Genomic DNA, 15452 nt, shown 5'->3' with positions numbered 1-15452 from the left:
CTGGGGAGGCTTTGCAAGAACACTCTGAGTAGGATCCTCCTGGGGCTGCCTGGAGCCTGGAGCCTGGAGCTCTCGGGGGGAGGCGGGGGGAGCCAGTACGCCAGGTGGAAATGAGTCCACGAAGCTTCTTCAAGGCTATGGCCCCAGTCTCTTCATGGCCTGCAGCTGAGAAGTTGGGTGTCCTCCTCCTCACACAGCACCCCATGTCCAGCCACTCCAAGAGACTCCAGCTCTGGGGATTCTCAAACTCCAATGCTGCATGCTCTGGGGCTGTCCTCACCCTCCAGGGCCCGCACACAGTGCAAGCTGTGCCATCCTGGACACCCAAACTCCCCTCTCTGAGCCTCAGCTTCCTGGCATTTAGAATGGGGGTGATGACATTCCCCTTCTAGGACTATTGGAAGGAACAGTGAGGAAGTGCTAAGCACCCTACCTGAGCCCACTTGTCCTCAAGAAAGGGAGCAATCCACCTACCTCCCACACCCCCACCCCTTCCTGCGGCCTCCCTTGTGCTCCCGGGTAGGGGGGTGGGGTTCCTGCCCTGCAAGGGGCCAAATGCCAACCCCTACCCTATAAGCCTTTTGAGAGAGCCTGCCTGAAACGCAAAAAGAAGTGACCTAAGACTTAAAAGCTTACTCTTGAGATCAAGTTTCTGGCCTAGGCAGCGATGGAGGAAGCAGACTTTGAATATACCATCCCCCCTGCACCTTGTTGAACCTACCACACCTCCTCATACACATTCACACGTATAATGACAAAATCCCCATTGCTAGGCACCTCCTAAGTGCTGAGCCCCGTGCTGGGTATTTACACGTAGCAGTGCACGTGTCCCTCAAGGAAGGTGCAGACGCACATGGGAACCAGAGCCTGGACAAGGTAGGTAGCCCGCCAAGAGCTCCATGGCTAACAGAGCTGAACTGCACGGGGCCTTTAATGAAAAGGTGGTGTTCTTCCTTCGAGACCACCTTCCCAACCACCATGGTACCTACCCTGCAGACCCCATGCCCCCATGCACTTCCATCTCCCATTCGGGGCAGCTCTAGGGTTTGGCCAACCCACACTGACCCCAACCTCCTTCTCCCATGTCCTCCTTTAGTAGAAAGGCGGGAAAGCCAAATCATCAACTTCCCCATCTCCTTTGCAGTTCAGGGGTTACCATATGGCATGGTTTTGACCAGTGAAATATAAGCAGAAGTCTGCCGGGAAGTGGGGGGGAGTGTATCTGGGAAAGTTTATGACTTCCCAATAAAAAGGCAACAGCCCCAGCTGGTGTGATCTTTCCCTCCTTCCCCCTGCGGGGCCTGTGGGCATGATGCCTCAACAAGGCACATCAGTCATCTCCCAACCCCAAGGCCACAAGTCAACACACCAAGATGGCAGAGCACAAAGATTTAGAAAAGTCAAAAAAAAATTTAAGAGCCTGGATCCGGACAACACTGTTGAGTTTCTGCACCAGCTCTTGCTTGCTCACCTCTGGACGTCTTCCTCTGTGAGAAAAAAAATAACCCCCTCATTATTTAAACTGCAGTAAGCTGAGTTCTCTTATTACTTGTGCTGAACACACTCTTGATACACTAGTCAAACTGTAATCCTACACTCCAACCAAAACATGGGGACAAACCCCATGTCCCACCCCAGCACTGCCCCAGAATACCACTAACCTGTGTAATCACCTTCCCGCTTCTGGCACCACCCCAAAGAGCCCACCCCAATCCCGGCATCCATTACCTGCACACAGGACCCCACACCGAATGTTCTCCACGGGGAGCTGAGGGCTCATTCTATCCTATACCCCACCTGATACCCACCCCCCAACCTTTCCTCCCCAGAGCTATCTCATCCTCCCTCCTCGCTGGGCCTCATGAACTGCCTCCACCCTCCTGCAGTCACTCTGGGGAGAGAACCGATTTCTCCTGAAAGCCCCTGAAAGTCTAGTCAGGTTTCTGTCTTCTGAGTCGGGACAGATTTCTTTGGCGACCTGAGATCACGCACCCCTCCCACAGTGCAGAAGGATTCTGCTCTGCGTGAAAAACAAAACTAAATAGATAGATAAATAAAACTTAAGAAACAAACAAACAAACAAAAACCTTTTGCCTTCTCTTAAAGAACTTTATTTCAAAACACTGGACCATGTCGACCATTTGACAAACAGGGCATTGGGCAATACTTCCAGGAGCCGAGAGAGACACTCAGGGAACATCCTTCCATGGAGGGGTGAGCGATCGGAGTTACAAAGGGCTTGGAGGTGGCCCAGCCAGGGTCACTCACTCACAGGCCCAGGCCAGGAAGCCCTGAAAAGGCCGGGGATGGAGACCAGGACAGAACCGGAACAGAATCCCAGGGACATCGCTTCCAAGGTGCATGATCCCGGGCGGCTTACTCACTTCCCCGTCTCAGCTGTATCTCTCCTAGCATCTGGATAATAATAGTATGTACTTCATGAGACTATTTTGAAAATGCAATGAGATCAGGTGATACCTTGGAAAGAGCACTTCGTGCATGTGGGTATACAGATGCTGGGACAGGGGACAGGGGACAGGCACCCGGCAGCAGGTAGAAAGGTCTCCCCTCCCCCAGGAGACACCTGTCTTCAGTGTCCAGGGAGCAGAGCTGGGCAGATGGCTGGGGAGCTGGAGACACCAGGTTAAAATGTCTTGCCCAGGGACACCTGGGTGGCTCAGTGGTTGAGCGTCTTCTTTGGCTCAGGGTGTGATCCCGGGGTCCTGGGATCGAGTCCCGCATTGGGCTCCCTGAAAGAAGCCTGCTTCTCCCTCCGTCTATGTCTCTGCCTCTCTCTCTCCCTCTGTTTCTCATGAATAAATAAAATCTTTAAAAAAAAAGTCTTGCCCACTTATAATCTCAAGCCACTGATTAAAGACAGAAAAAGTATAGGAATTAAAAGCTGACACCAGGATTCCTCTGCAAGAAACAACTGCCTTTGTTTAGGGTGTGGGGAGAGGAGAGTTAGAAATACCTTGACAGGTACGTGGGAGGCAGGGCGAGGCTGGGAGGGGCCATGGGAACCTCTGGATGGTGGCTGTCAAACTCTGCTGCACCACAGCCCATGGTCAGAAATACTTCTAGCCCAGTAACCCAATAGCCACGTGTACGGAGTGACCTGCGTGTGCACACTGACACACACGTGCACGCACACACAGGCACACATATGTGCACAGAAAAAAACTAGAAGAGACGGACTAGGGTTTGGGTTTGGAATGTCTGTGGTAGTTTCATCTGGATCTCGAGGGACAGGATGGCCCCTGGTGGCAAGTGGGTTCTGCGTACAAGAACAGAAAGAGACGCTCGGGCTAGCTGTCCCCACTGTCCCCACTCTCCCTCAACCGGGGCTGTGTCTCTGGGTTTCTAACCGTGGGCCGGGCATCTGTATCTGGCAATCTGGGGGGACTCATGTCCGTTGCCCTGCATCTGCGTGGCTCTCCCTGTCCACCCCTGCAGGCCACGGAGGAAGAAGCACAGCTGCCTGTGGCGGGTTTCAGGGTCCGTGCTCTGTGTTTCCAGGATCTTCTGTGTCACAGAAGACTAAGAGATGCCTGGAGAGAACCCTGGCTTCGCTCTGGACTCAGAGAACCTCAGAGTTGGAAAAGACTGTGGAAATACGTTGGCCCAAGAACCTCCTTTTAGAAATGGGGAGACAGGATGAATATTACAGGAGAGCAGAAAAGCTATAGGGAAGGAGAAAGACCACAGAGTCAGAAGTTCTAGAACTTAGTGTCCAATAGTCGTAGAGACCCCTTAGCACTAGAAACACGACAAGTCCAAACTGAGAAGTGCTATAGCATAAAATACACCCCAGATTTCTGAGACTTCATATGCATGAAGAATATAACATGGCTCAACAATTTTTATATTGATTGCATATTAAAATAATTACATTTGGGATATATTGGGTTAAAATATATTAAAATTAAAGTTACCTGTTTAGTTTTACTTTTATTTATTTTATTTCATTTATTTATTTGAGACAGAGAGAGGAGAGAGCACGAGCAGAGGGAGGGGCAGAGAGAGAAGCAGACTCCCCACTAAGCAGGGAGCCCGATGCGGAGTTCAACGTGCGGCTCGATGCCAGGACCCTGAGATCGTGACCTGAGACGAAGGCAGACACTTAACCAACTGAGCCACCCAGGTGCCCCTGTTTTTATGCTTTCAAAATGTGAGTACCCGTTTCTAACGCACTTTCTATTTCCAGGACACACAGACTTAGAATCTCGTACCAGACATTTAACTTCTCCGAGCCTCAATTTTCCCCACAGCACAATGGGTATGATAATGCCTATGTCTTAACTGAGAGAACATAGGAAAGCACTTTTAAATCATAAAGAACTCTTCAAATGAGGGGGGTGGTGGTGGTAATTCAGATTCTGGCCCAGAGAAACGGTTAGAAAGGATAAAGGGTTGGAAAGTTGGACTGTCAGGCAAACACCCACAAGACCTGCCCTGAGAGTAGGCTGGGCACGTGGCTATCGACTCACCACGGTTTTGGTGCTAGAGAATGACCTTCTAGACCATCCCAACCCCATAGACCCATTACCCAGACCAACTGTTCCCAGAACCCTTTCAGCAACTAACTGGTCTATGGGCCAGACCACATTGTTCTCACCTTCCACAAGTCCCAGCTACCCCTCCAGCCTCCTGTGACCTGCGGGCTAGCTCTTTCCAGGGCAGCATGAAGCTTTTCTCCCCAGGACACTCATCCTTAACAGGACCATTTCTCATGAGTGGGATTTCCCAACTCTGCTTTTTCTCTGCTCTTTCGCAGAGACCCAGAGTCCCAAGGGTTCTGAAAAGAGGCCTTGGGGGGACCAGTCCCTTCCTGGGACCATCACCCAGGGCCATCCCTGTTGCAATGGTGGTCTCGTAACAAGCACTTACAAACCTGGTTAGGCAAGCTGCTTTTGCGTGATGGGGCTATCTTGAGTAAACAGCATCCTATGTCCCCTGCCGGTCACTTGCTCAAGACATTGCTGGACATTGCATTAGAGTCACTGACACACAGAGTTTTGAAAATGAAAACAGGCCCTCTGGCTTATGATCAGATAGCATTTAACTCATTCATGATTGCGCCAGGTTTTCCAAGGCCCTGGGGCTACAGAATGGGTACTGCTACGGTGCAGAGGATGGTGGAGACAGTTGGAGACTCAGGCCACCTACGGGATGAATGGGCCAGTTGGGGTCTATATCACCTTGGCCCCAGTAGCTCCCGTGTGTGCCTCTGGGGCTGTTTAGCTCGTTGGGCTAAGTCTAAGACCCAGGGTCAACCCCTATGGGGTTGGGGGAACAAGTGTTGTTCATTCCACTCCATCAGTTTGGCCCCTTATTCTAGAGACTTTTCCTACTGATGGAGATTCTGAGTTGAAAGGAGGGGATAAGACTTATTTCAGGCATCTATTACTACATAAATAACAAGCCCAAAGGGGTGCCAGGGTGGCTCAGCCAGTTAAGCCTCCGACTCTTGGTTTCAGCTCAGGTCATGATCTCAGGGTCGTGAGATTGAGCCCTGTGTCAGGGTCTGTGCTCAGGGGGGAGTCTGCTTGAGATTCTCTCTCTCCCTCTGCCTCTTCCTCTTCCCTTACTTGTGCTCCCATGGTCTGTCTGTCTGTCTCTCTCTCTCTCTTTCTTTCAAATAAATAAATTTTTTTTAAAAAAAAGAAAAAAAAAAAAACAGGGGCACCTGGGTGGCTCAATGGTTGAGCCTTTGGCTCAGGGCGTGATCCCAGGGTCCTGGGATCGAGTCCTGCATCAGGCTCCCTCATGGAGCCTACTTCTCCCTCTGCCTCTGTGTGTGTGTCTTAAAAAAAATCAAAAACAAAAACAAACAAAAAAAAAAAAAAACACAGCCCAAAACATAGTGGCATGAAACAATAATGACTAATGATTCCTCACAGTTCTGCTAGTTGGCGAGACAGTTTCTCTGCTGACTGTGTCTGCTCACTCCCTCAGGCCACTGTGTTCAGAGTGTGGTCAGTTGGAATGAAAGGTCCAACACAGCCTTACTTGTGCATCTGGCCACTGGCTGGGGCATCCAAGTTACCTTCCATGGGGCCTTCTAGTCGGCTAAATGGCTTCCTTACGTGGTGGTCTCAGAAGAGCATCCCAAGGGGCGAAGGTGACAGCCACAGGTCATATGGAGACCTGGGCTCCAGAATTCACACAACCTGGTCAACGACACTCACAGGCCAACTCAGGTTCAAGGTGGGGAGGGGAGGGGTAGGAGAATAGACTCTGCCTCCTGCCTGGAGTTGCTGCAAATTATGTTTCTCAGCTACCACAGGGTAGACTGAGAGAAAATATAAATGTCTTCATGGAAAACCTCCCCTACCACTAGAACATAATTCGGCAAAGTTATCTTGTCTGAATCAAAAACCAAGACTCCAGGGCGCCTCGGTGGCTCAGTGGTTGAGCATCTGCCTTCGGCTCAGGGCGTGATCCTGGAGTCCCGGGATTGAGTCCCACGTCGGGCTCCCTGCGTGGAGCCTGCTTCTCCCTCTGCCTGTGTCTCTGCCCCTCTCCGTGTGTCTCTCATGAATAAATAAATAACATCTTAAAAAAAAAAAAAAAAACAAGACTCCCAGACTTTTGTCTGCTAGGTGAATGTGTGTGCAAATAAAAGCCGATGGGCTCACGTCGAGTAATACACGAGGTTATACTCAAGTTATAACTTATCACATTGAGTTATTCAGCCCTGGCTGAGCATTAAAGTCACTTGAGAGTCATTTCCAAATCCCAACTCCCTGGACCCCACCCAAGACCTCCGGGATCAGAACTGTCATTAGGGATATGCAGGCAGTAAGGGGGTGCTGGGCCTGGTGATCTGCATTTCCAAGAGCTCTCCCAGTGATTCTGATCCACAACCGGGATAAGCTGGGTTGGCAAACAAGCTTTCTGGGGAATGAGATCAAAGCAGGATAAAATGCTGCCTAGGAGGTCGTTGTGGGTGCCAGCAGAGTCTAACGTGGGTCTGGAGTGAAGAAGATGCAGTCTTTGCTGTCAAATCATAGCTGACACTCACTGCCTGCCAAGGCCCGTCCTATAGACTTTTCATGCATCACCCTATTTGATCTCCACAGCTCCTTGAGACGGGTACTCTCATGAACCCCATTTTACAAATAGGGAAACTGAGGTTCAGAGAGGTTATGGGGTTTGTCCCAAGACACACAACCTGTAAAGATGGAGAAGCGGAACTTGAACCCAGGTCACCTGGCTTCAGAGCCCATACGCTCAACCTCTGGAACACCTGCCTCTCTCAGAGCGCATCATCCAGGACAAAGAGGCTGAAAATCCACGACACCTACATCAGGCCATGAGCACCCCAGGCAGGAAGTAAGTAAATACATAAACAAACAAATAAAGTGCCATGAGTTTGGGGTCTCTGCTTTCTGTGGTACCCTCATTGGGTTTTTAAAATGCAATTAATTAACATATAGTGTATTATTAGTTTCAGAGGTAGAGGTCAGTGATTCCTCAGTCTTTTATAACACCCAGTGCTCGTCACATCATGTGCCCCCCTTCATGCCCATCACCCAGTTACCCCATCCCCCTCCCTCCTTCCCTCCAGCGCCCCCCAGTTTGTTTCCTATGGTTAAGAGTCTGTTACAGAGGGGCACCTGGGTGGTTTAGTCGGTGAAATGTCTGCCTCCGGCTCAGGTCATAATCTCAGGGTCCTGGGATCGAGCCCCATGTCAGGCTTCCCATTCGGCAGGGTGTCTGCTTCTCCCTCTCTCTCTGCTTCCTCCCCACCCCCTCATGCTCTGTGTGTGTGTGTGTGTGTGTGTGTGTGTGTCTCAAATAAATAAATGAAATTTTTTTTTGAAATGTTTTTTTAAAAAAGGAATCTCTTATGGTTTGTCTCCCTCTCTGATGACATCTTGTTTTATTTTTCCCTCCCTTCCTCTATGCTCCTCTGTTTTGTTTCTTAAATTCCACATATGTCATTCACTGTTCTTAAACCAGTGGCTCTCAGCTCTGCACATTAGAATCACCTGGGGAGCTCTTTTAACTAGGGATGCCCTACCTCCAAAGACCTTTTTTTTTTTAAAGATTTTATTTATTCATTCATGAGAGACAGAGAGAGAGGCAGAGACACAGGCAGAGGGAGAAGCAGGCTCCCTGCAGGGAGCCTGACGTGGGACTCGATCCCAGGACCTCGTGATCACGATCTGAGCCTAAGGCAGATGCTCAACCACTGAGCCACCCAGGTGCCCTAACCCCAAAGATCTATCCATCTGCTCTGGGTGGGGCCCACTCATGGGTTGGTTTTTTGTTTTTTGTTTATTTTAATCTCTGCAAGGGAACTCTAGTGCCCAGAGTTGAGAACAAAGGGTCAGAGAATGGCCCATTCCCGGTAGGGAGGATGGTGGCCTCAGTGTCGGCAACACCTGGGATCACCATCTGTCTCGAGCTTCCTAAAACCCAAACAAGCTCAAGCAAAAAGGGGCCTCCGGATCAAGTGGACAGATGTTCCCACAAGATGTTACACCTTGGAGATAAATGGGTAGCTTGGAAATGATGCGGGGCAGAGGGGGCACCCCAGATATTATGATTGAGTTGGTCTGGGCCAGGGTGGGGCACCTGTGTCTCTCATACTCATCCCCCCACGTTGACTATAATGTGTACCCAGTTGGGAACTACTGATCGAGCCCTAGACACTCCCTTGTCAGATGAAGAAAACAAGGCTCGGAGAGAAGTGACTCGCCCACGGTCACACAGCGTGCTTGCTCCAGAGGCAGAACTATAGCCCCAAGCTCTGGCCAGTGCTATCTTCATGCCGTAGCCCCTCAGAGTTTGCAAAAGCATTTCACATAGGTTACCTACTTGGTCTATACCTTGCCACACTCTGTTGCTTCCTGTCACCATCCTCTCATTTCACAGAACATGAACGTGGGGCCCAAAGAAGGAAAGTCACCTGCCCAGAGCCACACAGTAGGAGACCACATAAGAACTCAGGTCTCCTGACTACAGAGCGGGGATACGGACGGTCACCCCTCTAGATGCCCAAGACCAGCCTTCTACCTGTGAAGGTGCACCAGCGAGTGAGGTTCTCCGGAGCCTCCACCCCATGAGCTGAAGGTTTGTACATCCCCCGGGGACAGGCTGTGCAGAAATCTGGTGGACAGTTGCCAGACACCCTGGAAGCTCTGCTCAGTGATCATCCCTTACCCACTGCTCTAAACACACTGAACTTTCTTGTTTATAATTAGTGTTTGCATCTATTGCTTCCAAGGTATATTGATGACAAGCCCAGTTTTACCAAAGGGCAGCCTGAAGCTCAGAGACCTTTCAGAACTTTGCCCCAGAACCAAAGCCAGACCCAGACCCAGAACTGGATCTATGGACTCCGAGTCCAGTGCCCAGTCCACCTGAGGCCACACCCTGGGGCCTGGGCCTGGGACCACCCGCTTTGTGCTTCGTGGAAGTTTTGCCCTTTTGCCTGGACAGAGGGACAGGAGCACACATAACCAGTGGTCAGGGGCGGGGGTTGGGAGGCGGGAGGGCAGGTGCTCCAGTTTGACCAGTTCTGGTTTCTGGTTACTCGTGGCAGGACGTGGCTAATGCTTTCCACCTTCCTTCTTCTATGCGCTGCTGTGCTGGGAGTCTGCCCACAGCCCGAGCCGGCCCCCGCTGCCGGCCTGGTATTACCCCATTGCCCAGGGGGGGACGCCGAGGCTCAGAGAGGGCACATGCGACCTGCCCCAAGCCACAAAGCTAGGAAACAGCAGAGCTCAGAGTGACACCCTCAGCTTCTGCCCCTGGCTTCGTCTGATTCTTTCCAGGACCCTCAAAAGGACTCGCCAGCAACTGTGGCCAGGGTCATGCAGGGTCATGCAATGGGTATGACAGTCCAGCCTCTTGACCCCTGACTGGGTCCATCCAGTCTCTCGTTTCTGGAATGGAGAAGCAGCCGTTATCCTGCTGAAACCTGCTCCGTGTCAAGTCTGGTAGCTCCAGGTGGCCCAAAGGATGCTTGGCGCCAGAGGGAAGAAGTCAAGTGCTGGCTGCCCACTATTTTAGGGCTTGAGGTGTCCAGAGAGCCAGCTCCCCTGCCTGCCCCTCTCACGATGTCCCAAGAGCCAGTTCTACTACCCTCCCGGGTGGATGATGGGACTAGTCATCAAGGGAGGACAGGGGATGTGGTTGGCACCACGTCCTAAGGGAGCCAGCACCCAGCAAGGCCAGGCTCGGACATCTCAGGAGTATCAACAGCTAACAAGGGCTGAGCGCTATGTGCCCCACATGGCCCTATGCACTCAAAGCCTGGCATCCATCCGGGCTGTGGGGTCACCAGAGCACGTAGATGCTTGCTGCCTCAGAGACAGGGGGGGCCAGAGAATCGCTTGGCTGTGGTCAGAGGGTCTGTGGGGTCCAACCACAGTCCTAACCAACCCAGGCCCTGCCCCCCACGCACACTTTCTCAATCTCCGTTTTGCAATCAGTTAGCCTGACCCAGTAAACATCCGCAGCCGGAGCAGAACCCATCTTCCTGACCCTTTTCCATGTGTTTGAGAAAAGAGCTGGGAGTCTTGGGGGAGGAGTTACCCCAGCCATCAGACAGGAAGCCAGGAGGAGGCCGCGGGTATTGGTCGGGCGACACAAAGCCCCAGCCACCTTGCCCAAACTTCCAGACTGGCCCCAAACTCAGGGAAGAAAGGGCATCACCGAAGACGAAAGTGGACAACAAGAGGGACATGCCACTCTTGTTGCCATGGTTTTATTTGGAGGAGCAGGAGGGAGGGTGGTTGTATGTCAAAGTTCAGAGAAGTATTTCTCGCTGCCTCCTGCTTGCTGTGCAACCTTAGGTGAGTCTCTAAACATCTCTGAACCATGTTCCCTTCAGGAAGGTAGTAAATAATCCCGGCCCTCCTCCTGCTTGGATCTTCCTCACAGTGCAGCTGAGGAAACTGAGGCACAGACAGGTTCATTACCTCCAACGAATGCTCTATAAGCACCTACCGGGTCTGTGCTCAGGAGATGGGAGACTTTGGGTGAGCTCAGAAATGAGCAAATGATGTGCCCAGAGTGCCAGGTAGGGAGCCACTGGGACCAGACCTGGCTTTGAAGGCCCCTGCCTTCCAGCAACTGTGAGCTCTGAAGAGAAAGCTGCCTAAGCCAGGCTGGAATCAATCTGTCCGTCATGTGGGCACCATACCCCTTCCCCATGTCTAACCCAGGCTTGGCCTGCTCAAAGGCATTGACACCTGCCCCTCCATAGAGGCTTAACAAATCCTTGTTTGCACGCGTGCAGGAACGGATTGCAACAAGGGGATACGCAGGAAGGGCATTCCAGGCGGAACAAAGTCAGTCAACAAAGGTATGGAGATGGAAAGCCAGAGCCCGCCTGTGTGGCCTCCGCACAGCACAGCTTCTCCGCTTCTCCCTAAGGGTCTCGGGCCCCTTCCCCCAGAGGATGCTACTGCCCTAAAAAGTCAGGGCCATGGCTAAGGCAAAGCAGAGAGATAAGATCATTCAGGGCCTAGGCAGAGTGAAGGAATTACAGGGTTCGGTTGACTGCTGCCTCCCTTGCCCTGTGCCAGTCTTCTTGGGCTGTGAGGAGGAGAGCGATACCTAGAATTCCTGAATATGGATCTAGAAGTTTCTCTGAGCCTGACATCAGGGAATTTACACACATATCACATTACCTTTCTGCCGAAAACTTCACTGAGGTTGGTAGGACTTTTTTTAAAATGATTATAGTTACTAATATGAAAGTAATACATGCTGGTTATTTTAAAAGTCCTAATCAGGAAATGAATAAAATAGCAACTTACAGAAAGAAAGGGCCGGGCCCACACCGTCACCACCACCTTCGCCTGATGATGAAAGCAGCAGGTGTATGTGTGTGTGTGTGTGTGTGCTCCTTTGGGCCCTCCTCTCCCCAGCACCATCTCCTGCTCACCCCCACCTGGGGCAGACCCTGATGGTCCCTAACTGGTGCCATAGCACGGCTGCCTCCCTGTGCAGAGCAAGTGGCCCTCTCCCAGCAGCCAGCAGAGCCTTGCGGTTCTGACATTGCTGGAAGCTGTTTTTCCAACAGGGAGTCTCAACCCCTTAGCAAGTCAGGAGACCATGTCAGCGGTTTAGGATTAGCAGTTGTCTATATAAAAGAGAAGATAATAGAAAACCTCATGACTGCCTCATTGGAACTCAGCTATAGCTTTGGCCCAAGGGGAAAACCAAGGCCCAGAGAACAAAAAGGATACCCCAAGGTCACATAGAAGATTAGATCTGGGTCTCTGGGTCAGGACTGCACATCCATTCATTCAATATTTATCACACCCCTTGTTGTTCCAGGCATCAGGGTGGCTTTGGGTCAAGTAATCGGGTATTTATCAAGAATGATTAATCCTAAATAATATCGCTTGAACTATAAAAAATGCACAAAGTGTCTAACAATGCCAGGTGAAATCAGCCAGAGAGAGAAAGACAAATCCTGTTTGACCTCACTTCGGTGTGGAAATCTAAAACAAATGAACTCCCGGAAACAGCACAGATTGGTGGTTGCCAGGGTCTGGAGGCGGGGGAATGGGTGCAGGTGACCAAAAGGTGCAAACTTCCAGTTATGAGAAGAAAGTGTTCTGGGACACTAACGGTCAGCGTGGTGACTACGGCGACCGGCGCCACGTGGTACCCTTGAAAGGTACTAAGAGAGTAACTCTTAAAAGTTCTTACCAAAAAAAAAAAGAAAAAAGTAACTTTGTGAAGTGACAGATGTACGTAACTGACCTTACCGTGGTGACCATTTTTGCACGACACCCATCAAACCGTCATGTTGCGTGCCTTGAGCTTACACAACGTTGGATGTCAATCCTATCTCATTAAAGCTGGGAGAGAAGGGCTGGAAACCAAGAGAAGCCAACCTCTCCAGGTGACAGATGTGGTCAGCTTCACCAAATGCTCCACGCGGCTCTTCTCCTGAGTCATCTGGCCTCTCTATTCAGACAAGCTATTAAATGTCCTCAATTCTAAGATTCGCTTTTCTCCTTCAAGTTCTGACATTGCGGGAATCAGGGCACCCCTTGCTGTCAATATTTGTCCCCACCACGCACACCAACCTTGCCAACAGGTAAATAAAGAAGGACAATCATCATATGGTCTCACTTATACGGCAAATATAAGAAATAGTGAACAGGATAATACGGAAAAGGGGGGAACAGAGTGGGGAAAATCAGAGAGGGAGACAAACCATGAGAGACTCCTAACTCTGGGAAACAAAGGGTTGCAGAAGGAGAGTGGTGGGGGGTGGGGGGTTGGGGTAACTGGGCGACAGGCACTGGGGAGGGCACCTGATGGGATGAACACTGGGTGTTATACTGTATGTTGGCAAATTGAATTTAAATTTTAAAATGTAAAAAAAAAAAAAGATAAAAGATAAATAAATAGAGGCCCTTACTAAATCAACACAGCATCTTTTTTTTTAATTTTTGTTTATTTTTTATTTATGATAGTCACAGAGAGAGAGAGAGAGAGGCAGAGACACAGGCAGAAGGAGAAGCAGGCTCCATGCACCGGGAGCCCGATGTGGGATTCGATCCCGGGTCTCCAGGATCGCGCCCTGGGCCAAAGGCAGGCGCCAAACCGCTGCGCCACCCAGGGATCCCTCAACACAGCATCTTATACTCAATTGGCGGGGCGGGGTTTGGGGTGACAACAGGAGAGAAAGGGTCGGGAAGAGAGCTGGTGGTCCTCAGACATCTACTGCAGACCAAGCTCTGCGCTTGGAGCTTCACACTTTATCTCATCAAACATCAGGAGCTGGTGGGGGACAGATTTATAAGGGAAGGAGATCCATTTTTCCAGTGTAGCATGATAAAGGACCAGAGCCTGATTCCTGATAAGCAACAGGCTCTCCAGCTGGAAAAGAGGAAAAGCAAAGTTTCCTTCTGTTTACTTTGCACATCCCTCAGCTCCCATCCGCCCTCCTCCCCGCTTCCGCCACCCCCCCACCCCCGAACATCACCGCAGAAATGACAGTCTGGAAAAAAAAAAAAAAAAAAAAGAAATGACAGTCTGACCAAATTCAATGTCCTCTCAGAATTTGTAAAAAGCTTTTAACATACGTAAACACAGCAAATGCTTGCCAGTTATGAGTGTTTACAAGAACTGGGAGACAGATCTTTAAATAGGTAGGAGACACAGCACTTGGTTTTCTGAGACGATTCTTTCCAAAGTTTTGCCTCATTTCTGCTTGGCTGACCACGCCACGCTGACTTGCTGCTGGGCTGGGTTTGCTCACATCTCAATTCTGCTATCTTTGACTAGAAGGTTCCCTGGGCTTTGAGCACCTGCAAAGAATGCAGAGATTCAGGGAAATGAACTGGGTTTGTTTTGATAATTTGTACTCGCTTGCTCACTATAAAGTATGGTGGGTAGCTTTGTCAATGACATGCTAATCTTTGGTTCTCTCTTCCTTCCTTCCTTTCTCTCTTCCTTTCTTTTAATAGGTGTGGCCGATTCCAGCCATAGGGAACAGGAAATAGAGCCTAAACTTTCCCCCCTTCAGAGCCAGAAATATGGTGAAACCAAGATCAAGGGTGAAATGGGACTTGCCTGGCCCTTCTCTGGGATCAAAAGCTCCTCAAGGATGTGGCATTGGCAGTTTTCCTTTCTTTTCTCTACTTCCAGGGGGCTGCATTTCTCTCCTTACCTGGGAGGTGCACCTTTTGATCATTATCAAGCCATCTGTCAGCAGCCACTCTACCTGGCCCCAGAGCTTCCCCTCCCCGGAGGCCCATCTCGCCCTCTCCAGCCACGCCAAGATCCTCCTGGAGACGCGGACTGTCACAGGCAGCAGCTGTGAGGATCCTCCTGGAGACACAGACCGTCACAGGCAGCAACTGTGAGGGACCAGCCACCTCAGGAACTGGCCAGGTCACCTCGATTTTCCCAGACAGCACATGGATGAGCACACTGAGGGCTGGGTCCCACAGCACCTTCCCACAAGGACTCCCAGAGCCTGATCCTATCTGCCATCTCCCAGTGAAGCAATCCACATAATTAGCCACATTAATACCCGGCCTGTCTGAGGCCGCCTGTCTCAACCCGGGGCCTGGGCGCCTCCTGCAACGAGAGCTTTAATGATTATTCAGCTCCTTTCCAACCAGCTGAGTGTAGAAAAACGGGGTCTTGCTCTGGGATGGCTCCTGAGCACCTTACCAGCCAGGGAAGGCTTTTCTAGAAAGCTGCCCCCTATGAGCCAAAAAAGCAATATTTTGACATGGCAGCCAAAAGGCCAAAACAACCCCAGGGCTTCTGGACCTTGCTTTGGCTCTGGACATTTTTTGTTAACCAGCATCTTTTGAGACTTTTTTTTTATGGGCAAAGCCCTTTTATAGGGGATACTAAACTGCTCTAAGGAAGGTCCCCTGGTGTCCAATTTCCTACTCTTTCATGACATAAGACACATGTATCGGAACAGACAAATGGAGTGGGTAGGGAGCAGG

At 50.7% G+C, this 15452-nt stretch overlaps 1 long non-coding RNA gene across 1 annotated transcript; it reads right to left on the bottom strand.

Moving 5' to 3' along the window:
- Nucleotides 1-14033: 14033 nt before the first annotated feature.
- Nucleotides 14034-15099, bottom strand: LOC144282870 (uncharacterized). Its single transcript, XR_013351282.1, has 2 exons — nt 14657-15099; nt 14034-14294 (listed from the first exon to the last, which is right to left on the bottom strand). It is a non-coding gene; the product is annotated as an uncharacterized LOC144282870 (long non-coding RNA).
- Nucleotides 15100-15452: the final 353 nt, after the last annotated feature.

This window comes from Canis aureus, chromosome 14 (assembly GCF_053574225.1).
Source record: "Canis aureus isolate CA01 chromosome 14, VMU_Caureus_v.1.0, whole genome shotgun sequence".
Taxonomy (NCBI): domain Eukaryota; kingdom Metazoa; phylum Chordata; class Mammalia; order Carnivora; family Canidae; genus Canis; species Canis aureus.
This window is presented reverse-complemented; position numbering and strand designations above follow the sequence as displayed.